General features: G+C 43.6%; 2 protein-coding genes across 5 annotated transcripts in view; one reads left to right on the top strand and one right to left on the bottom strand.

The window, feature by feature from the left end:
- LOC126035481 (endogenous retrovirus group K member 5 Gag polyprotein-like) overlaps window positions 1–19,294 on the bottom strand; it is a 432,730-nt gene that overhangs the window by 323,256 nt on the left and 90,180 nt on the right. The gene's annotated exons all lie outside the window — the stretch shown is intronic.
- The window catches only part of LOC126035485 (uncharacterized), a 349,826-nt gene continuing 347,059 nt past the window's right edge, over window positions 16,528–19,294 (top strand). The window contains exons 1-2 of the mRNA XM_049794129.1: window positions 16,528–16,557; window positions 17,366–18,087. The gene's annotated coding sequence lies outside the window, so the exon portion shown is untranslated. The remainder of the gene's footprint in view (window positions 16,558–17,365; window positions 18,088–19,294) is intronic.

Below are 19,294 nucleotides of genomic sequence, written 5' to 3'. Positions count from 1 at the left end.
AGCCTCCCTAACCGTACGATTAAAGGAAACCCTACAGAATCAGGGAGTGAGTAAAAATCCGCCTACGAGAAAACAGCCCCCAGATACCACCGTTCAACATGAACAAATTATACCTAGCATATACCCTGATTCAAATAATGCAAACAAGGACTTGGCTACTCTAATAATAGAACAAAAAGAGACAATGTTAGAATTGTTAAAGGAAATGCGAAAAAGAGACGGGGGTAAATGTAGGCAACTGTTGACGAAAAAAGCATATGAAAAAACAGCAAATGCAATTGTAGAAAGTATGGACTCTTTTGCCAAAGTAGTGGGTAAGGTGGAAGAGAAATCCCCCAAGGATAAAATGCAGGAATTGATTGACTTGTGTGTACAAAAAGGGGAAATAATGCCCAAAGAGGGAGAAAGATTTAAACGGAGACCTACAGTGGATTCGACCTTATTGTGGTATTACAAATACAGACTTACAGCCGCTGCTGCATTTATTGAGGGGCAGCGATAGCTTAACTTCTACAAGACAACTAAGTGCACTGGGACGGCAAGCCTTGGCAGCAATTGGACAAAAAATCACATCATCCATGTCTGGCAGATATGTTCCTGATTTACCCATAAATTTGAAACCTTATGCTGAGATTGATATGGAACACACTGACTGTAGTAAGCGGCATGACAGTGACACCAGTGATTGATCCACATCGGTTAACGCTGTGGGACAGTAAGAATGTTTGGGTGTCACTAGCTAAAGCTATTAATCAAACCTCTTTTTGTGTGTCATTGGCATTACCTGAACAGTCTTTTATTATTATGTATTTTATTAGGTATAATGTTGTTTTTGATGGGGTGTTACAGTCAATATTCGGCAGGATAACACCATGGCTAATGTCATTGATTAAGGAAGCCTTACGATGGTTAGGTATGTTGATATTGGTTTGTGTAATAGTCACGATTGTGTATGGGTGCATGATGAGAGGTGTCTCAAAGCTGACCAACCAAGCTCTACTCACACAAAAAGAAAAAGGGGGAATTGTTGGGGATTGGCTTAATGAGAAAGGACATGGGTCTATGGAAAGGTTGTGCGAGCAGAGTGGTGTGTGAAGGAATGTTAGCGTGGGCAGCAAGACTAGGCCTCGGCCAAAACTGCTGGCCTTGCTGATATCAGGAGAAAAACAACTGCTGGTCTTGCTGATATCTGGAGAAAGACAGGGACACTCTGACCTTGGCAGAGTTTCATAAACAACTTTGAGGAAGTTCCCATGAGAAAACTGCGGAACATGCATAGCTGCAAACCACAAGTGGGTGTGTTTTAGTAATGAATAAACATTAGCAATGTACCAATCATAATAGGACTAGTAGGCATAATTATCGTAAGCTGTATAAATATGAGCTATCCGTGCAAATAAAGTTGAATCACTTCTATCACTCATATTGAGTCGTCTTCTGTGCATTCCTCCGCTGCTCGCATACAACCAGATTCTCTAGCTGGGATGCATATCTTGCACAGTGCAGCATCCCAAATGGGTTTACCTCTGGGCGCTGCCAGTTGCTCTGCTTCCATTGCAGTAACCACCCCATAGGGCATTTGCCACCATCCATGAGTCAGTATAGAGATAGAGCACTGGCCACATTTCCCTTTCAGCAATGTCTAACGCTAACAGGATGGCTATCACATATGCAAACTGACTTGATTCACCTTCTCCTTCAGCAGTTTCTGCTACTAGTCGTGTAGGACTCCATACAGCCAGCCTTCCACCTCCGATGTTTTCCCACAATGCAACAGGACCCGTCAGTGAACAGGGCATATTGGCCTCTCATTTTCTGGCCGTTTATTATACAGCAGGGCCTCTTCAGCCTCTTCCTCTGGTGACATTCCAAATCTTTGCCTTCTGGCCAGTTCCTTGATCACTTCTAACGTTCCTCGGTGACTGGGGTTTCCTATGTGAGCCCACTGTGTGATCAGTGCAGGTCCACTTACTCCATGTGGCATCAGTTGCATGATGTGTAGAGGAACCCTCCCTTTGAACATCCAGCCCAGCACTGGCAGTAAGGGTGCTAAGAGGAGCTGTGTTTCAGTACCAACCACTTCTGAGGCAGCTCAAACTCCTTCATATACTGCCAAGATCTCTTTTTCAGTTGGAGTATAGCGGGCCTCAGTTCCTCTGTATCCCCAACTCCAAAATCCCAGGGGTCGGCCTCGAGTGTCCCCTGATGCTTTCTGCCAGAGGCTCCAGGTAGGGCCATTCTCCCTGGCTGCAGTATAAAGCACATTTTTATCATCTTGTCCTGCCTGGACTGGTACAAGGGGCTACTGCATGAACAATCTCCTGTTTAATTTGTTCAAAGGCTTGTTGTTGCTGAGGCCCCCATTTAAAATCATTCTTCATTCCCGGGTCACTGATAGAGAGGGATTACAATCAGATTGTTAACTTGGAATATGCATTCTCCAAAAACCCACGACACCTAGAAAGCCTGTGTTTCCTTTGTAATTGGTCGGTGGAGGACATAGCTGCTATTTTGTTGATCACATCATTGGGATCTGATGATGTCCATCTTGCCATTTTATTCCTAAAAACTGGATGTGCAGGTCCCTTGACCTTACTTTCTTTTACGGCAAAACCGGCTTTCAGAAGGATTTGGATTAGTTTCTTCCCTTTCTCAAAGACTTCTTCTGCCATGTTGCCCCATATGATGATGTCATCAATGTATTGCAGGTTTTCTGGACCTTCACCCTTCTCCAGTGCAGTCTGGAGTATTCCATGGCAAATGGTGGGGCTGTGCTTCCACCCCTGGGGTAGTTGGTTCCAGGTGTACTGGATGCCCCTCCACATGAAAGCAAACTGTGGTTGGCACTCTACTGCCTAAGGTATTGGGAAAAACACATTAGCAATATCAATTGTGGCATACCACTTGGCTTCCTTTGATTCTAGTTCGTTTTGAAGTTCTAGCATATCTGGAACGGCAGCACTCAGCGGTGGCATAACTTCATTCAGTCCATGATAGTCTACTGTTAGTCTCCATTCCCCATTAGACTTTCGCACTGGCCATATGGGACTATTAAAGGGCAAGTGAGTTTTGCTGATCTCCAGTTGACGAATCAACTTGTGGATGGGAATCAGAGAGTCTCGGTTGGTGCGATATTGCTGCCGGTGCACCATTGTGGTAGCATTCAGCACTTGTTGTTCTTCAACCCTCAGCAAGTCCACAACTGAAGGGTCTTCAGAGAGACCAGGCAAGGTGGACAGCTGTTCAGTGCCCTCCATCTCCAAGGCAGCTATACCAAAGGCCCACTAGTACCCCTTTGGGTCCTTAAAATACCCTCTCCTGAGGTAGTCTATGCCCAGGATGCATGGATCCTCTGGACCAACCCCAATGGGGTGTTTATGCCATTCATTTCCAGTTAGGCTTACTTCAGCTTCCAATACAGTTAACTCTTGGGATCCCCCTGTCACACCAGAAATACAGATGGGTTCTGCCCCTTTATAACTTGATGGCATTAGGGTACATTGTGCACCAGTGTCTACTAGAGCCTTGTACTCCCGTGGGTCTAACATGCCAGGCTATCAGATCCACACAGTCCAATAGACCTGGTTGTCCCTTTCCTCCACCTGGCTAGAGGCAGGGCCCCTCTAATTCTGGTCAGAGTATCCAGTACTCACTTCTCATAAAATTGGCTCAGAAGTCTCCTCAAGAGGATCAGAGGATCAGTCCTTCTACTCTGTCTGGGGAACTGCTCGCTGGAATCTGGCGTGGCATTTTTCCTGGGAGAATCCCCTTTTGTGATTGTTTTTCCTTGTAATTCATGTACCTGTGCCTCTGGGGTCAAGGTAGGTTTTCCATCCCATTTCCTCATGTCCTCTCCCTGATCACATAGGTAAAACCACAGGGCACCTCATGGTGTGTACCTTCTATATTCTCTCACTTGAGCAGAGGAATGCTCACTCCTGTGCTGGTTTTGGCTGGGATGGAGTTAATTTTCTTCATAGTAGCTTGTATGGGGCTATGTTTTGGATTTGTGCTGAAAACAGCGATGATAATACAGAGATATTTTTGTTATCACCGAGCAGTGTTTATATAGAGTCAAGGCCTTTTGTGCTCCTTGCATCACCCCATCAGCGAGTAGGCTGGGGGTGCACAAGAAGTTGGGAAGGGACTGTCACAGAGGCTCACACAGTCAAATTAAACAGGTGTTAAACTCAACGAAATTTATTCTTCAATCAGAATTGTTTAGAACTCTGACAACATTAGTAAACCTCAGGTTCAATGATGTAAGAGGAAATTAATGCTACACAACTGACTTAAGAAGTCTTAAGCTTTAGAAATGATGACCCAAATGCGCATATCACTCACCTAAAAGATGAGGGCTCTCAACCTCAAGGAATTACCTTGGGTGGCGTCCAGACCCAAGGGGAAAGTCCCCAACTGCAGACCCGCTGCTCCAAGGAGGACAGACTCAATTTGCCCTCTGGCAGGACTCTGTTTATACACTATTCAAATCTGATCTGTGGTCAAATCAGGTCATGTTAGTCCTCATTGGCCGAGGTCCAACATGTCCTTATTCCTGACCAAAGTGTGTACCTGTAACTGGCAGTCATAACTCGACCCCACTCTGCAGGCGGGGTGGCTTGACCCCCAAACCGCGGCTTCTAGCTTTTTTTTCTCTTTTCCATGTCTGAGAAGTTTCGCGCTATATCAGGGCAGGTGTGCCTGCCACAAGGTCAACCTCGTCTTCGGGCTGCAAGGTAAAGTGCTTCTCAGCCTGTGCGTCCTAATTTTTCATGTAACCATTCCCCTAGTCAGTACCATTCAGGATCTGATGTATCCCCTGATTTTATTTTTCTAACTCTGGCTAATTCATCTACTTGTTGGTTCCAGTTTGTAGCTGGTTTATTGTCTTTGGCGTGAGCTTTCACCCATCCCATCGTGAATGGTGTCTTTCTGGCTATATTTAGTAATAGTTGCCAATCCTTGGTTCTCCAGACTGGGGATCTATTTACTTCCCAATTTAGGGCTTCCCATTGGAAAAGCCATTGTTTGGCTCCTGCCCATACGGCATAGGAGTCGACATAGATAACTTTTGCTCTGTTTTGTGCTGCTAAAACAACTGCCCTTAGTTCTCCTACTTGTACACTACCTTCACCTTCTTCAGTTACTTGTCGGTTGGTGTTAATTTCTAATGCAGCAGTCTTATATTGCCATTTATCATTTATTCTTTTTGCTGAGGCGCCGGTAAACCAAATGCCCTCAGTTGGTGTTTCCTCAGTGAGGGGGGTGTGTGCATCTAGAATTGGTGAAGGTTTAAATGGCTGGTTTAGTGCTAGAGTACATGGACTGTAGTCTCCCGATTTTTATCAGGGCTAGGGTTAATGTTTGAACCGAATGACCACACACTGCCATTTGGCAGGTGCCAGGTTTGGCCATTCAAAATATCAAAACCCAAAATATTTTCATTATGATCTTTAACTGCAAAGTGAGTGGACGATATGTGTTTCTCGCCTGGGAACCGTAAATTACCTTTTGCAGTTTGGCATATATAGCTCCATTTACTGCAGTGATTTTAACTCTTTGCTGTCTGGATCGTACACCCAGCTTCTCAGCATCTTCTTGTGTTAATATTGAAATTCGTGCTCCTGTATCTATTAGGAATTTCATTAATTGTTGTTGAGGACCAACTGGAATCAAAATGTATAGGCCATTGTTATCTATCCATTGATAGGATTCCACTTGCCGGACAGACAATCCCAGTTGTAGTCCAGGCGCTATTTGTTTTTTGCTCCCGAATTTTGGGGAGGAAAAGGTGTATTACACACTCTCAGAGGTGGTGATGGTATCTGAGCGTTTGGAGCATTTTCTCTCTGATTGTTATCATCATGTCTCTGAAATGCATGAATTAGACTCTGGATAATGCTGGCAGTTTGCCTCTGAATTGCAGCTCTAGGGATGCCTAAAGACAATGCTTGGTTGTATAATTCTCTCCACCTCTGAGTCCTGGGTTCATGATCAATGGGTTCCAGTTCTTGTGAACTATTTTGGATTGATTATTTAATTTGTCTCGCATTACAACCTGTCTTTTTGGTTTCATCAGATAGATCACCCCATCCCATTTCTCATCCATGATTTAGGATGTCATGCATCAATGTTGCCTGGGTGGGGAGATTTCTATTCACTAGGGCTTCTTCCGGGTCATCAGCAGCATCCCTTATCGCCAATAGGGCATTGAAGTCTGTGTGTGTCCTAATTTCATCTCTTTTTGCAATGAGGTAAGGTTTAAGCATAGCAGGGGCTCCCTTTGTTGCCGAAATCCAGAATAAAACTCCTTAACAGCAATGAAAAGTTAAGCAGGCACTCCTTTATTGCAGCGCTGGGCACACGGGGGATCACTCCACCTATTGCGTGCACCTGGCTAGTCTAACTGTGCAGGTTAAATACACACCTGTTATACATATTCACTAAATTTCTGGAAAATGTTATACATAATCATTAGCTTTCCGATAAATCATTAGCATATGTAAATGTCTCTTCACGCAGGCGCAGTGAAGCCCTCTGGTGGTCTTCCATAGTCTTCCTCACTTGTCCACTTCTTGACCTCTCTTAGGTGATTCTGCGCATTACAATTCTCACCATCATCTATATTAGTTTACATAAAAATGCATACTATGTCTATTCTTAAATATAACCTTTCTAATAATTGGTCCTTCAGTCACACCATCTTATTAATATTCTTATGTTAAAACAATCATTGGTTAATCTCACTTAACTCTGCTGATTGGAATCCTCGATAATTAGATCAAGGTGGGAAGGGTAAGGGGTTTCCAAGCAGCAAACTAGTGTCCATAGCGGTTTCCTTAGTTTCCTAAAACAAAACACTACAAACCAACAAATCTTTGTCAAAGTTTCTGTGGTTAACTGATTTTAGACAATACTTGAATTCTTACAGTTACACATAGTACATTTTCTAAAGTTCCTAAGTTCCTATGACTACATTTCAAACTTAACACTCCCTTACCTATGCTTCACAATTTTCTACTTCTTAATCAAACCAAACTCTTTTATATAATTGGATTTTAATTTCTTTATCAAAATATTTGCAACACTTTGATTAAAGGCTTTAGCATGCCAGGATCCACAATTGCTGACATGGGAACATAAAGAGGGCCGCGTTCATGCATGGCCTGGATACAGGCAGCTTTTGTAATAGCTGTAGAGAGGTCGTTCAAGGATTTGATGGGTATTAACAGAAGTTCTCTTCTCTCCGATATATCTATTCCGCCAGCCCAGTATGCAACCATACTTGTTATCGAGTGGGGATCGTTTGGGGCTGTGGGTTGATTCAAAGAAATTAACTCAATAGTTTGATTAACTATTAAGTAGGTATTCTTTATTAGCAGCGCTGGATGCACGGGGGATCGCTCCACCTATCGTGCACACTGTCGTGTCTAATTGTGCAGGTTAAGTACATGTTCTACATACATATTCACTAGATTTCTGAGAAATGTTATACATATTAATTAATTTTCTGGGAAACTATTAGCATATGCAAATGTCCTTTACGCAGGTGCATTGAAGGTCTCTGGTTGTCTGCTTCAGGAGTGCTCTGGTGGTCTTCCATAGTCTTCCTCACTTGTCCGCTATTTGACCCTCCTCAGGTGATTCTGCGCAGTATGGTCTTTTACTTGTTTTGATACATCAGTGTTTGTTAGTGCTCTTATTATCTAAGTTTTCATTAGTGGTGTAGAATCATATGGTTAGTTTAAGCTAAATTATCTACAAGGACAAGAACAAAGGCAGGAGTTCTTATCTTCTCTGGCCCTATCTATTCAAGCAAGGCCTCTACTTGTGCCTTCTCAACAAGATTGTAAGTTCATCAAACATTTAATTAAGTTCTGTGATTGTTCATGGTTCCTTCTTGCTCATCACTCCCTAGTACCAGTCTCAGACAGGCTTAATCCTTGACAAACACCAGTCTTTGGTATGTAAAGTTACAGAGAGACAATCATTAAGCAATTAGCAGTTCCTTCTCTATATCAGGGTCCAGCATTTAAAAAGATACCAGGGCCCCAAAATCCATTGGATTCATCGCCACTGGGTAAGATTCTATCTTCCCCAGTTAGACATACTTGCCATAGGTATTCAGTTTCAGTGTCACCTGGCCTACTGCCATAGTGTTCTTGCAAATTAGAGTGAGGGAGCGGCTGCGTGATGCTTAGTTGCTGGTTGGGGTTAAACCACGACAGTTTGTGAGCTTTTGGGCTTGGGGGTCGTTTGGGGAGTAACTTCCCCTTCCCTGCAGAGGAGATCTTTGGCCATGCATGGTGAGCTGCCCTGTTCAGCATATCAGAACAGCACATCAGAACGGGGATCTGTGCACCCTCTGGCACGCCCTCCCAGTGCTGTTGCTGATGGGTGCTGATCGGCTTCTTTTCACCTGTGGTTGTGAGCAGCGGAGGAATGCACAGAAGACGACTCAATATGAGTGATAGAAGTGATTCAACTTTATTTGCACAGATAGCTCATATTTATACAGCTTACGATAATTATGCCTACTAGTCCTATTATGATTGGTACATTGCTAATGTTTATTCATTACTAAAACACACCCACTTGTGGTTCGCAGCTATGGATGTTCTGCAACTTTCTCATGGGAACTTTCTCAAAGTTGTCTATGAAACTCTGCCAAGGTCACAGTGTCCTTATCTTTCTCCTGATATCAGCAAGGCCAACAGTTTCGGCCGAGGCCTAGTCTTGCTGCCCACGCTAACATTCCTTCACACACCACTCTGCTCGCACAACCTTTCCATAGACCCATGTCCTTTCTCATTAAGCCAATTCCCAACATGTGGTTTCTTGCCATGCAGGGTTCGTTGTTATGCAGAGTTTGTCGTTAAGCAGAACTTGCCCCACCACAATGTTTGAGACATGAACTCTTCAGTCTCTCACAGAGCGGTTTTATATTGAAAGGAAGGCGAAAAGCTGAATATGCTGTGGTAATAATACTTCTGCCCCAAAGGCAGAATTGGTAGCATTAACATGAGCCTTGGAACTTGGCTAAGGAAAAAGAGTCTAAGCATGCTTTCGGAGTGGTGCATGCACATGGAGCAATTTGGAAAGAAATAGGACTTTTAAGCTCACAAGGAACCCCAATTAAATATGGAGAATAAATAATGAAACTTTCACAGGCAGTTCTTCAACCCAAGGAAGTTGCAATAATATATTGTAAAGCCCATCAAAGAGGGAACAGTGAAATTATAAAGGGAAATCGAAAAGCAGATCAAGTGACAAAAGAAGCAGCTCTAAAAGAGTCAAAATTTGAAGGAGCCTTAATTCCAGCCACAGTATACTGAAAAGAAGATAAATTGGCAGAACAATTAGATTGTTCTACTTAAAAGACTGTAAGACCAAAAATGCAAAATCTAGCACATCTTTTAATTATTATATTGTTACCGAAATCCGGAATAAAACTCCTTACCAGCAATGAGAAGTTAAGAAGCAGGCACTCCTTTATTGCAGCGCTGGGCACACAGGGGATCACTCCACCTGGTGTGTGCACCTGTCTGATTTAATCATGCAGGTTAAATACACACCTGTTATACATATTCACTAAATTTCTGGAAATGTCATACATAATCATCAACTGTCTGATAAATCATTAGCATATGTAAATGTCCCTTTACGCAGGTGTGGTGAAGTCTCTGGTGGTCTTCAGAAGCCCTCTGGTGGTCTTCCACAGTCTTCCTCACTTTGTCCGATAGTTGACCTCTCTTATGTGATTCTGCGCAGTACGATTTTCACCATCATGTATTAGATTTACATAAAAGTACATTCAATGTTAATTCTTGAATTTAACGTTTCTAGTGATTGGCCCTCAGTCACACCACCTTTTCAATATTCTTATACTAAACCATTCATTGGTTAATCTTACTTAATTCCACTAACTGGAATCTTGATCAACGTGGGGTTTCTAAGCAACAGAACTAAGGTCCATAACGATCTCTCTTAGTTTCTTAGGACAAAACACTACAAACTAACAAATCAGTTGAAGTTTCTATGATTAACTAATTTTAGACATACTTATTTTCTTATGACAGTATACAGCACATTTTGTATGTTCCTAAGTTTCGATGACTACATTGCGAGCTTCAAACCCCTATATTCTACAATCTTTACTTTTTGATCAAACCCAGCTTATATAAAATTTTAACTTATCAGAATATTTGTAACACCTACTTTACAGTGTCACTGATTGTGGAGTCTGTTTTCCGCACATCGGTTTGGTGAGCCAGGCAGGAGACTCACTGCTCGGCTGCGGGACGGACTGCGGAGCGGATGCACCTAGGCGCATGTCGCGGTAGAGACGGACACGACAAGTAATAGATCACGCAAAATGGCTACTTTATTGTTCTAACATACCTTTTTATCCCCTTCTTCAGAGTATGTGTTAGTATATGATTGGCTTAGTAACTAACAATTCATGATTGGTGAGTTTGTCAGGACGGTTCTTCTTATCACTATCTTGTTTTCGTACTGGTCTTCTTGGATCTTTCCAGACTTCTCAAGAATATACTACAAGCTGCTCAAGGTTGCGCTGTTCTCGAACTGTCAGGAATTCTGTAGACTAGTTGCATCCCCCAACAGGTGCACCCTGAGCACTATCCTCATCCTGCATACCAATCAACTGTGCAAGAAGGGCATGTGACTGTGCAGCACAGTCTTTTCTGGAAACAATGGAAAGATGTATTAACAGAGCATGTGGATCAAACCCAAAGCATCCCCAGAAGAACTAATTTACTGAACACGTACAGGTGAGACAGGGAACCAAAGGAACCTTAGTAGATATAGTAAATATATGGATGTAGATAGGAATTGTTTAATAATTATCTAGCTTATAATGAAGTTAAAGGAGTTTCAATAGAGGTAGACATGGCCCAAGGGGATGAGAAGTGATGTTTAACGTTTGCATTGTTGAGGCTGGCTGGGACAGGAGATAGTCCCTGATAAGAAGCAGCAGTCGACCCCAAGAACCAGCCAAGACCGGCCTTGTGATTTGGATAAATGCCAAGGAGCGACTGAGTCTGCGCAGGGACAGAAGGTTAAGAGTTCACCGTGAAGAAGACATACAGCCTTCATCTTCACGACCACCAGACGACCACCATAAGGAGGCACTGTGCAAGCGCCGTTGAGAGGAGACTATGGAAATGACTTCCTGGAGCTAATTTTAATATGAAGCAGGGATAGGTAATGCCTATGTATAGGTATATTGCGAAACTCTATGTATATGTAACACTTGACTGTATAAATTTAAAGCGAACTGCCAAGTCAGGCGAGCACGACTTTGGTGGGACTACCCCCTGTGCTGCCCAGCGCTGAATGAACATACCTACTTTACAATCTCACTGATTGTGGAGTCTGTTTTCCGCACGTCAGTTTTGGCGAGCCAGGCAGGAGACTCTCTGCTCAACTGCGGGACCGACTGTGGAGCGGATGCACCTAGGCGCATCCCGAGCACTTTCCTCGGAGGAGCCTCCGCTGCCAGCCGCTCACTGCGGGAGCAAACAACCTCCTGAAGCCGCAGACCAAACGGTATGTTTTACAGAGGGAGCCTGTATAAATACGGGCCAGGACAGCTGGTAAATCGCACAGAGATGTCTGGCGTGCAGCGTAGTCCCCGTATGGGAGGAGGGTACCCGGTATGGTAAAAAGGGTGTATTTGCTGAACGATAGAGCGGCCGCCAGCAATCTTGGGGGTAGATCGAGCAAATCCGGGGTGACTGCTGCATCCCTGTATCGGGAACCAGGATGGACCTGTCGATGACTGGTATATAAGAGGCAGGAGAAGGGTAAGCGCACCCCCTCGCAAGTGTGCTTGGTACATTTTTTTGCAGCTGCTGAAAGGTTGTCAACTGGAGCAATGATTGTATGATGTGAATGTTTGGAAATTTAATGTTAAAGACTTTGTGTGAGTATGTGGAAATGTTATGTTGAGATTTTGTATGTGTATATATGCTTGTTAATGTGTAAATGTCTAAAACTGTGGATTGAATGTTTGAGTAAAAGAGACACAGCTCAGCTGCGGAGCATGTGTGAAGTTCTGATCCGCAGTTTCATAACTCCACAAGGGGTATGGCCGGAGACGAACAAAGTGTGACTCACTGATGATTTGGAACTTGAATTTATATGTTAGCGTTGTAATTGTAAGTTTGAGTTTGATTATCTTAATCATTTTGTTGTGTTGGTATAAGAAAGTCCCTGTATGGTGCATCGCATAAATGTGGATATTTGAATGGTGTCTTTTACATCCAGGAAATGAGTGTATGCCCTTATATGTCCTGGAATGTGTGTGGTGTAAACAGAGGTTGCAAATAGATTGTGGAGGGGATACTGAATACCCTGAGTGTGGGGTTTGGACTCCCTGGGATAAGAGGGGATGAGCTACGTACAGAGTTGGGATTGTTTGTGGTTGGAAAGATAGCCGAAATAGTGAAATTGGTGTGTGAAAAGGAAAATTTAATCCTGGAAATTCGGGACGTGTGGGAGGAAAACTGGGAGAATTCTATAAAGAGGTGTAAGAAACAATTTGCATGGAAACTTATTAAAAGGAGAAGTTACAAAATGGGAAACAATCAAGGGGGAATATTGAGGAAGAGTCCTCTGGGTTGTGTTATTACCCACTGGAAAGATATTGTTGGGACCGGAGGTACGGAAAATAAAAAGAACCTTATTAAGTATTGCAATCAATGGTGGCCGTTATATAAGTTAGAAGGTGATGCTAAGTGACCACTTAATGGGTCAACAGATTATAATATTCTATTACAACTAATGTTGTTTTTAAGGAGAGAAGGAAAATGGGATGAAGTTTCGTATGCAGACATGATTTTCACCCTCCGAAACCACCCAGAGTGGCAAAGGGACTGTGGAATAGTACCCCCACAGGACCCTATGGTGCTCGCAGTTGAGCGAGAAAACAACAAGGAGCTTACAGGTAAACTGAGGCGGTGTTGTTCGGCATATAGTATTAGACAAAGATGTACAAAGACAAATAAAATCCATCAGGTACCAGAACAAGATCTGATTTGTTTAAGCCTCCCCCTCGACCACAGGAACAGGATGCAGACTTGGATAGAACTCCAACCCCCCGGACAGCCCTGTATCTTCCCGTACTAGGAAGAAAACTACCTCAACAGCTTTACAAGCACCTCTCCGAGAGGCAGTGAGGCTGGATGGTGGGACAATGTTAATCAGAGTACTGCTGACCTAGGGGAATGGAAAAAAGTTGCTAAAGATTATAGGAGTGATCCAGTAAGTGTAACTAAGCATTTCCAATTTATTGTAAAACAGCATAACCCTGATTGGAAGGATATACAGCTATTATTAGAATATATGACCGAGACAGAGAAACAGCTGATTTTAAAAACAGCAGGGAACCTAGCTGAAAATCATTATAAGATCACAGGAGGGGACGTTAAAGAATATTTCCCTCTCCAAGACCCAAAGTGGGATGTTAATAGATCTGCACATATGGAAAGATTGCAGGGGTATCAGGAGTGGATTACAAAAGGAATGGAGAGGGCAATCCCCAAAACTATAAATTGGTCAGCTTTATATGCAGTCAAACAGAGTCCTTCCGAGTCTCCATCCGAATTCCTGGATCGATTGAGGGATGTAATGCGCCGCAGCACACCGCTGGATCCTGGGTCAGAGGTAGGAATACAACAATTGGTCTCCCTGGTTTTGGGTCAATCTACAGGGGATATAAGGCACAAACTTCAAAAATTACGCACTACAGAGGGTAGGAATTTAGAAATATTATTAGATGAAGCATGGAGAGTATTAAGTAGCAGAGAGGAAGGATATAGGCAGGGGCAAAGGAAATTAATGGCTGTTATCCAGGAAGAAAGAGGGCCTAGACAAGGCTTGCCCCGACTGGGCAAGGATCAATGTGCTTTGTGTAAGAAATTTGGTCACTGGAAAAAGGAATGCCCAAAGAACAAGAAGGAGGATCAGAGGGCTCAAACAGGAAAAACAGTAGCCCATGTGAAGGGAGATTGACGGGAACCTGGGGAATCTACCCTAGCGGATCCACTGGTTATAATTAAGCTAGGGAAAACACAACAAGAAATAGAATTTTTGGTAGATATGGGGGCAACATACTCGGTTCTGAACCAAGCTTTGATGCCCCTGGGAGATGATTATGTCATGGTGAAAGGAGCGACTGGCCAAAGTGAAAAGGCATATTTTTGTAAACCTTTAGAATATAAATTAGGAAAACAGTGGTGCATTCATAAATTTTTATATATGTGTCGTGGTTTAACCCCAGCCAGCAACTAAGCACCACGCAGCCGCTCACTCACTCTCCCCCATCCAGTGGGATGGGGGAGGGAATCGGGAAAAGAAGTAAAACTCCTGGGTTGAGATAAGAACGGTTTAATAGAACAGAAAAGAAGAAACTAATAATGATAATGATAACACTAATAAAATGACAACAGTAGTAATAAAAGGACTGGAATGTACAAATGATGCGCAGGGCAATTGCTCACCACCCGCCGACCGACACCCAGCTAGTCCCCGAGCGGCGATTCCCTGCCCCCCCACTTCCCAGTTCCTAAAACTAGATGGGACGTCACATGGTATGGAATACACCGTTGGCCAGTTTGGGTCAAGTGCCCTGGCTGTGCATGAGAAGCTGAAAAATCCTTGACTTTAGTCTAAACACTACTGAGCAACAACTGAAAACATCAGTGTTATCAACATTCTTCGCATACTGAACTCAAAACATAGCACTGTACCAGCTACTAGGAAGACAGTTAACTCTATCCCAGCTGAAACCAGGACAATATGCCCAACTCCCCAAAAGCACATTTGGGAAGGGACTTGTTGGAACAACTGGAAGCAAAAATTGTATTCGAAAAGGGAGAAATTACTCTGGAGGTAAAAGATCAGCAATATATTAAAATATTGAGCCTAACCTTAACCAGTCTCCCCCTAGAAGGAAGCATTAACGAGGACATCTTAAACCAAGTGTACCTGGGGGTATGGGCTACCGATGCACCTGGAAGAGCGAAAAGTGCCCCCCCTGTTGAAGTTAAGATCAAGGAAGGCCGAAAGCCGGTAAGAATTAAACAATATCCCCTGAAGAAGGAAGACAGAGAAGGAATCCGACCGGTGATAGAAAATTTTTTGCAGTTGGGATTACTAAAAGAGTGTGAGTCTGAATTCAATACCCCTATATTACCTGTTCGGAAGCCCGATGGGTCATATCGGGTAGTCCAAGACTTACGGGCGGTGAATAAGATAACTGAAGATCTTTACCCGGTAGTGGCAAACCCATATACCCTGTTGACCGTATTAACACCTGAATTGACTTGGTTTACTGTTTTAGATTTGAAGGATGCTTTCTTTTGCCTCCCTCTCCGTGAAGCCAGCCAAAAATTATTTACATTTGAATGGGAAAACCCCAAGAGTGGTTGAAAGACCCAGCTCACTTGGACGGTGTTGCCACAAGGATTTAAGAATAGTCCTACCATTTTTGGCAATCAGCTTGCGAAAGACTTAGAATCCTGGGAAGCCCCGTCTGAGGAGGGGAAGCTGTTGCAGTATGTGGATGATATCCTGATCGCCACCAAGACAGAGAAAGATTGTATAATATGGACGGTGAGTCTGTTGAATTTCCTGGGACTTCAAGGGTACCGGGTATCCAAGAAGGCGGCACAGGTAATGCAACGCAAAGTTAATTATTTGGGCTATGAAATTAGTGCAGGACAAAGAACTTTGGGACAAGCCCGTAAAGAGGCAATATGCCAAATTCAGAGACCTCAGACCGTGAAAGAGTTGCGGACTTTTCTGGGAATGACGGGGTGGTGCCGATTGTGGATCTATAATTATGGATAGCTTGTTAAACCACTGTATGCACTGACAGCCACTGAGCAGAAACACCTTGAGTGGAATAAGGAGACCGAACGAGCCTTTGAGCTACTGAAAAAGGCTTTGATGTCGGCCCCGGCCTTAGGACTCCCAGATGTGAGTAAGCCTTTTCTTCTTTACTCCCACGAGAAGCAGGGCATTGCCCTGGGAATATTCGCACAAAACCTGGGCCCATATCAACAGGCAGTTGCCTACCTCTCTAAGCAGTTAGACACGACTGCAAAAGGTTGGCCTGGATGCCTGCGGGCGGTTGCAGCTGTGATACTGAATATACAGGAAGCCCGAAAGTTTACTCTGGGCCAGAAAATGACTGTTTTGGTGTCTCATACAGTATCAACAGTACTGGAAACAAAGGGTGGACATTGGCTCTCTCCACAAAGATTCCTGAGATATCAAGCTATATTGGTAGAGCAGGATGATGTGGAGATTGTAGTCACTAACATTGTCAACCCAGCTTCTTTTCTCAGCGGGAACACAGGAGAACCAGTACATCGCGACTGTTTGGAGACCATCGAAGCAACATACGCAAGTCGCCCAGACCTGAAAGACAGCCCCATGGAAAACGGGGAAACTTGGTTCACAGACGGAAGCAGTTACGTCCTAAATGGTAATCGACATGCGGGATACGTCATCACCACCAGCCAAGAGGTAATAGAATCAGGAGCTTTGCCCATGAACACCTCCACACAGAAGGCAGAAATAATTGCTCTAACCCGCGCCCTGGAATTGGCCCAGGGCAAAGTTGTGAACATTTATACAGACTCAAAATATGCCTTTGGAGTTGTACACGCACATGGAGCAATTTGGAAGGAGAGAGGACTATTGAATTCCCAGGGGAAAAATATCAAACACGCAGAAGAAATTCTGAAGTTATGGAAGCTGTCCAGCTCCCTAAGAAAGTGGCAATTATGCATATTAAGGCACACCAGAAAGTGAGCTCAGATTTGGAAAAAGGGAATGAGCTGGTGGACAGAGAGGCAAAACAAGTGGCCGGAACAAACGTAAAAACTAGAAGGGGCTTTAATTCCTGATAGACAAATCTCCCTAAAAGGTAAGCCAGAATATGCCAAGGAAGATCAGAAGCTCATTACAGATTTAGAAGGGTCATATAATGAAGAGGGGTGGGCTCATACCCGACAGGGAAAACTAATCATTCCCTCTTGCTTACTGTGGCATTTGATACTGGAGGAACATAAGAAAAGACATTGGGGGACAGAGGCTCTGTATAAACATTTGATAAGAGAAATTGTGGCTAGAAATTTATATACCACGGTGAGACAAGTGACTCAACAATGCGATCTTTGCCTTCAGACTAATCCTAAGAATACCCCCAAACTAGAAATGGGTCAGACTGGGAAAGGCAATGGGCCTGGACAACAATGGCAAATTGACTTCACAGAACTTCCAAGAAAAGGCGGGTATCGATATTTACTAGTATTAAATGATACCTTTTCAGGTTGGCCAGAAGCATTCCTGTTGGGAAGTGGCTTGCTGAAAAAGGACATGGGCCTGTGGAAAAGTTGTGCGAGCAGAGTTCTGTGTGAAAGAATGTCAGTTTGAGCAACAAGACTAGGCCTTGGCTGAAAATAGCTGGCTTTACTGATATTGGGAGAAAAACAACAGCTGGTCTCGCTGTTATCAGGAGAAAGACAGGGACGGTGTGACCTTGGCATAACTTCACAAGTAACTTTTGAAGAAGTTCTCATGAGAAAGTTACTGAACACGCGTAGCTGCCAACCACAAGTGGGTGTGTTTTAGTAATGAATAAACATTAGCAATGTACCAATCGTATTAGGACTAGTAGGCATAATTATCGCAAACTGTATAAATATGAGCTATCCGTGCAAATAAAGTTGAATCACTTCTATCACTCATATTGGGTCGACTTATGTGCATTCCTCCGCCGCTCCAACAAATGGCGCCCGAACAGGGACCGAAGAAAGGGGAATTGGAGCGACGGACACTGAGAAGCACCGGTAGCAGCGACCGGGGGGCAAAAGATTAACCGAACGCTGATCGTCTTGGTTGGTGTGTTAACTCTCGTGCCTGGACCATCCAAAAGGGGTTCGCCGTCAGTGAGGGCTACTGGAAAAAGGCTGCAAAGACTTTTTAACCGAGGTGCCTTAATCAAGGTAGCACCAAGGAGTATCAAGAAGCCGGCCGGCAATGGATCAAGAGGTAGCCCTAAAATTATTACAGTGCTTTTTAGAAAAGCGGGGAGTAAACTGCATTAAGCAAATTTCGGGGTTAGTTGCTTTAGGTCGTGTTAAGGGATGCTTTAAGAATCCGGATTTATTATTTGAGGAGAGTGAATGGCGTAGATTAGGAGACGTATTATGGGATATGGTAACTGACGATGATAAATCAGCTAAAAAACTAATGAAGCAAGGACAGAAACCTTTCAATTAGTGTGGGTACAGCTTCTGAGCTTAGTACCTGGAATGCTATCGGAACCTCCCTATGGGATGAAATTAGTGACGGGTCTAAAGAAGTTAAAGATCTTGTAACTTTATGGAAATTGATTAAGACAACTCTGTAAAAAATGAAAGCAGATCGTAAAGCATCTGCGTCTGCTTTTGCTGCTCTCTCTCTCCAACCGCAAGCGAAAGGGAAAAGCGGGGAGAAAAATATAATGCAGCGAGAGAGACTTTTTGGAGCTTGTTCGCCTACTCTCGTGCCCTTGACTTCTGCTCCACTCCCTGGGACTGCCGATATTAATCAGCCATCCGACAGTTCCCAAGCCTCCCTAACCGTACGATTAAAGGAAACCCTACAGAATCAGGGAGTGAGTAAAAATCTGCCTACGAAAACACAGCCCCCAGATACCACCGTTCAACATGAACAAATTATACCTAGCATACACCCTGATTCAAATAATGCAAACAAGGACTTGTCTACTCTAATAATAGAACAAAAAGAGACAATGTTAGAATTGTTAAAGGAAATGCAGAAAACAGACGGGGAAACCAACCGCACCCGTGATAGACGCGGAGCCGCCTGTAATAGCCGCTTGTAATAGCCACTGCAGAAGAAAGGCAGAGACATTGGAGGGGTGTAATAAAAGATGCCATTATAGAAGGGACTATGCTCCAAGCATTCCCAGTTATTGCATCAAATGGACAGAAAAAATGGGAGGTGTTTGACTGGAAGGTCATTGAGAAATTAAGGAATGCTGTGAGTCAGTACGGAATCAAATTTGCGTTAACTCACCAAATACTGCAATTCATTTTTTCTGCTGATACGCTGATACCTCAATACTCGCTTTTGAAAATGCTACTGAAAAGACACGCAAAGCATTGTGTAATTTGCCGAAAAATGCAGACGTCGTTGATATGATAGAATACACGGATCGATCAGTGGACTCACAGAAAGTAGCCTATGCTGC

This window comes from Accipiter gentilis, chromosome W (genome assembly GCF_929443795.1).
Source record: "Accipiter gentilis chromosome W, bAccGen1.1, whole genome shotgun sequence".
Lineage (NCBI taxonomy): Eukaryota > Metazoa > Chordata > Aves > Accipitriformes > Accipitridae > Astur > Astur gentilis.
The sequence above is the reverse complement of the archived record's forward strand: the minus strand, read 5'-3'. Positions and strand labels throughout refer to the sequence as shown.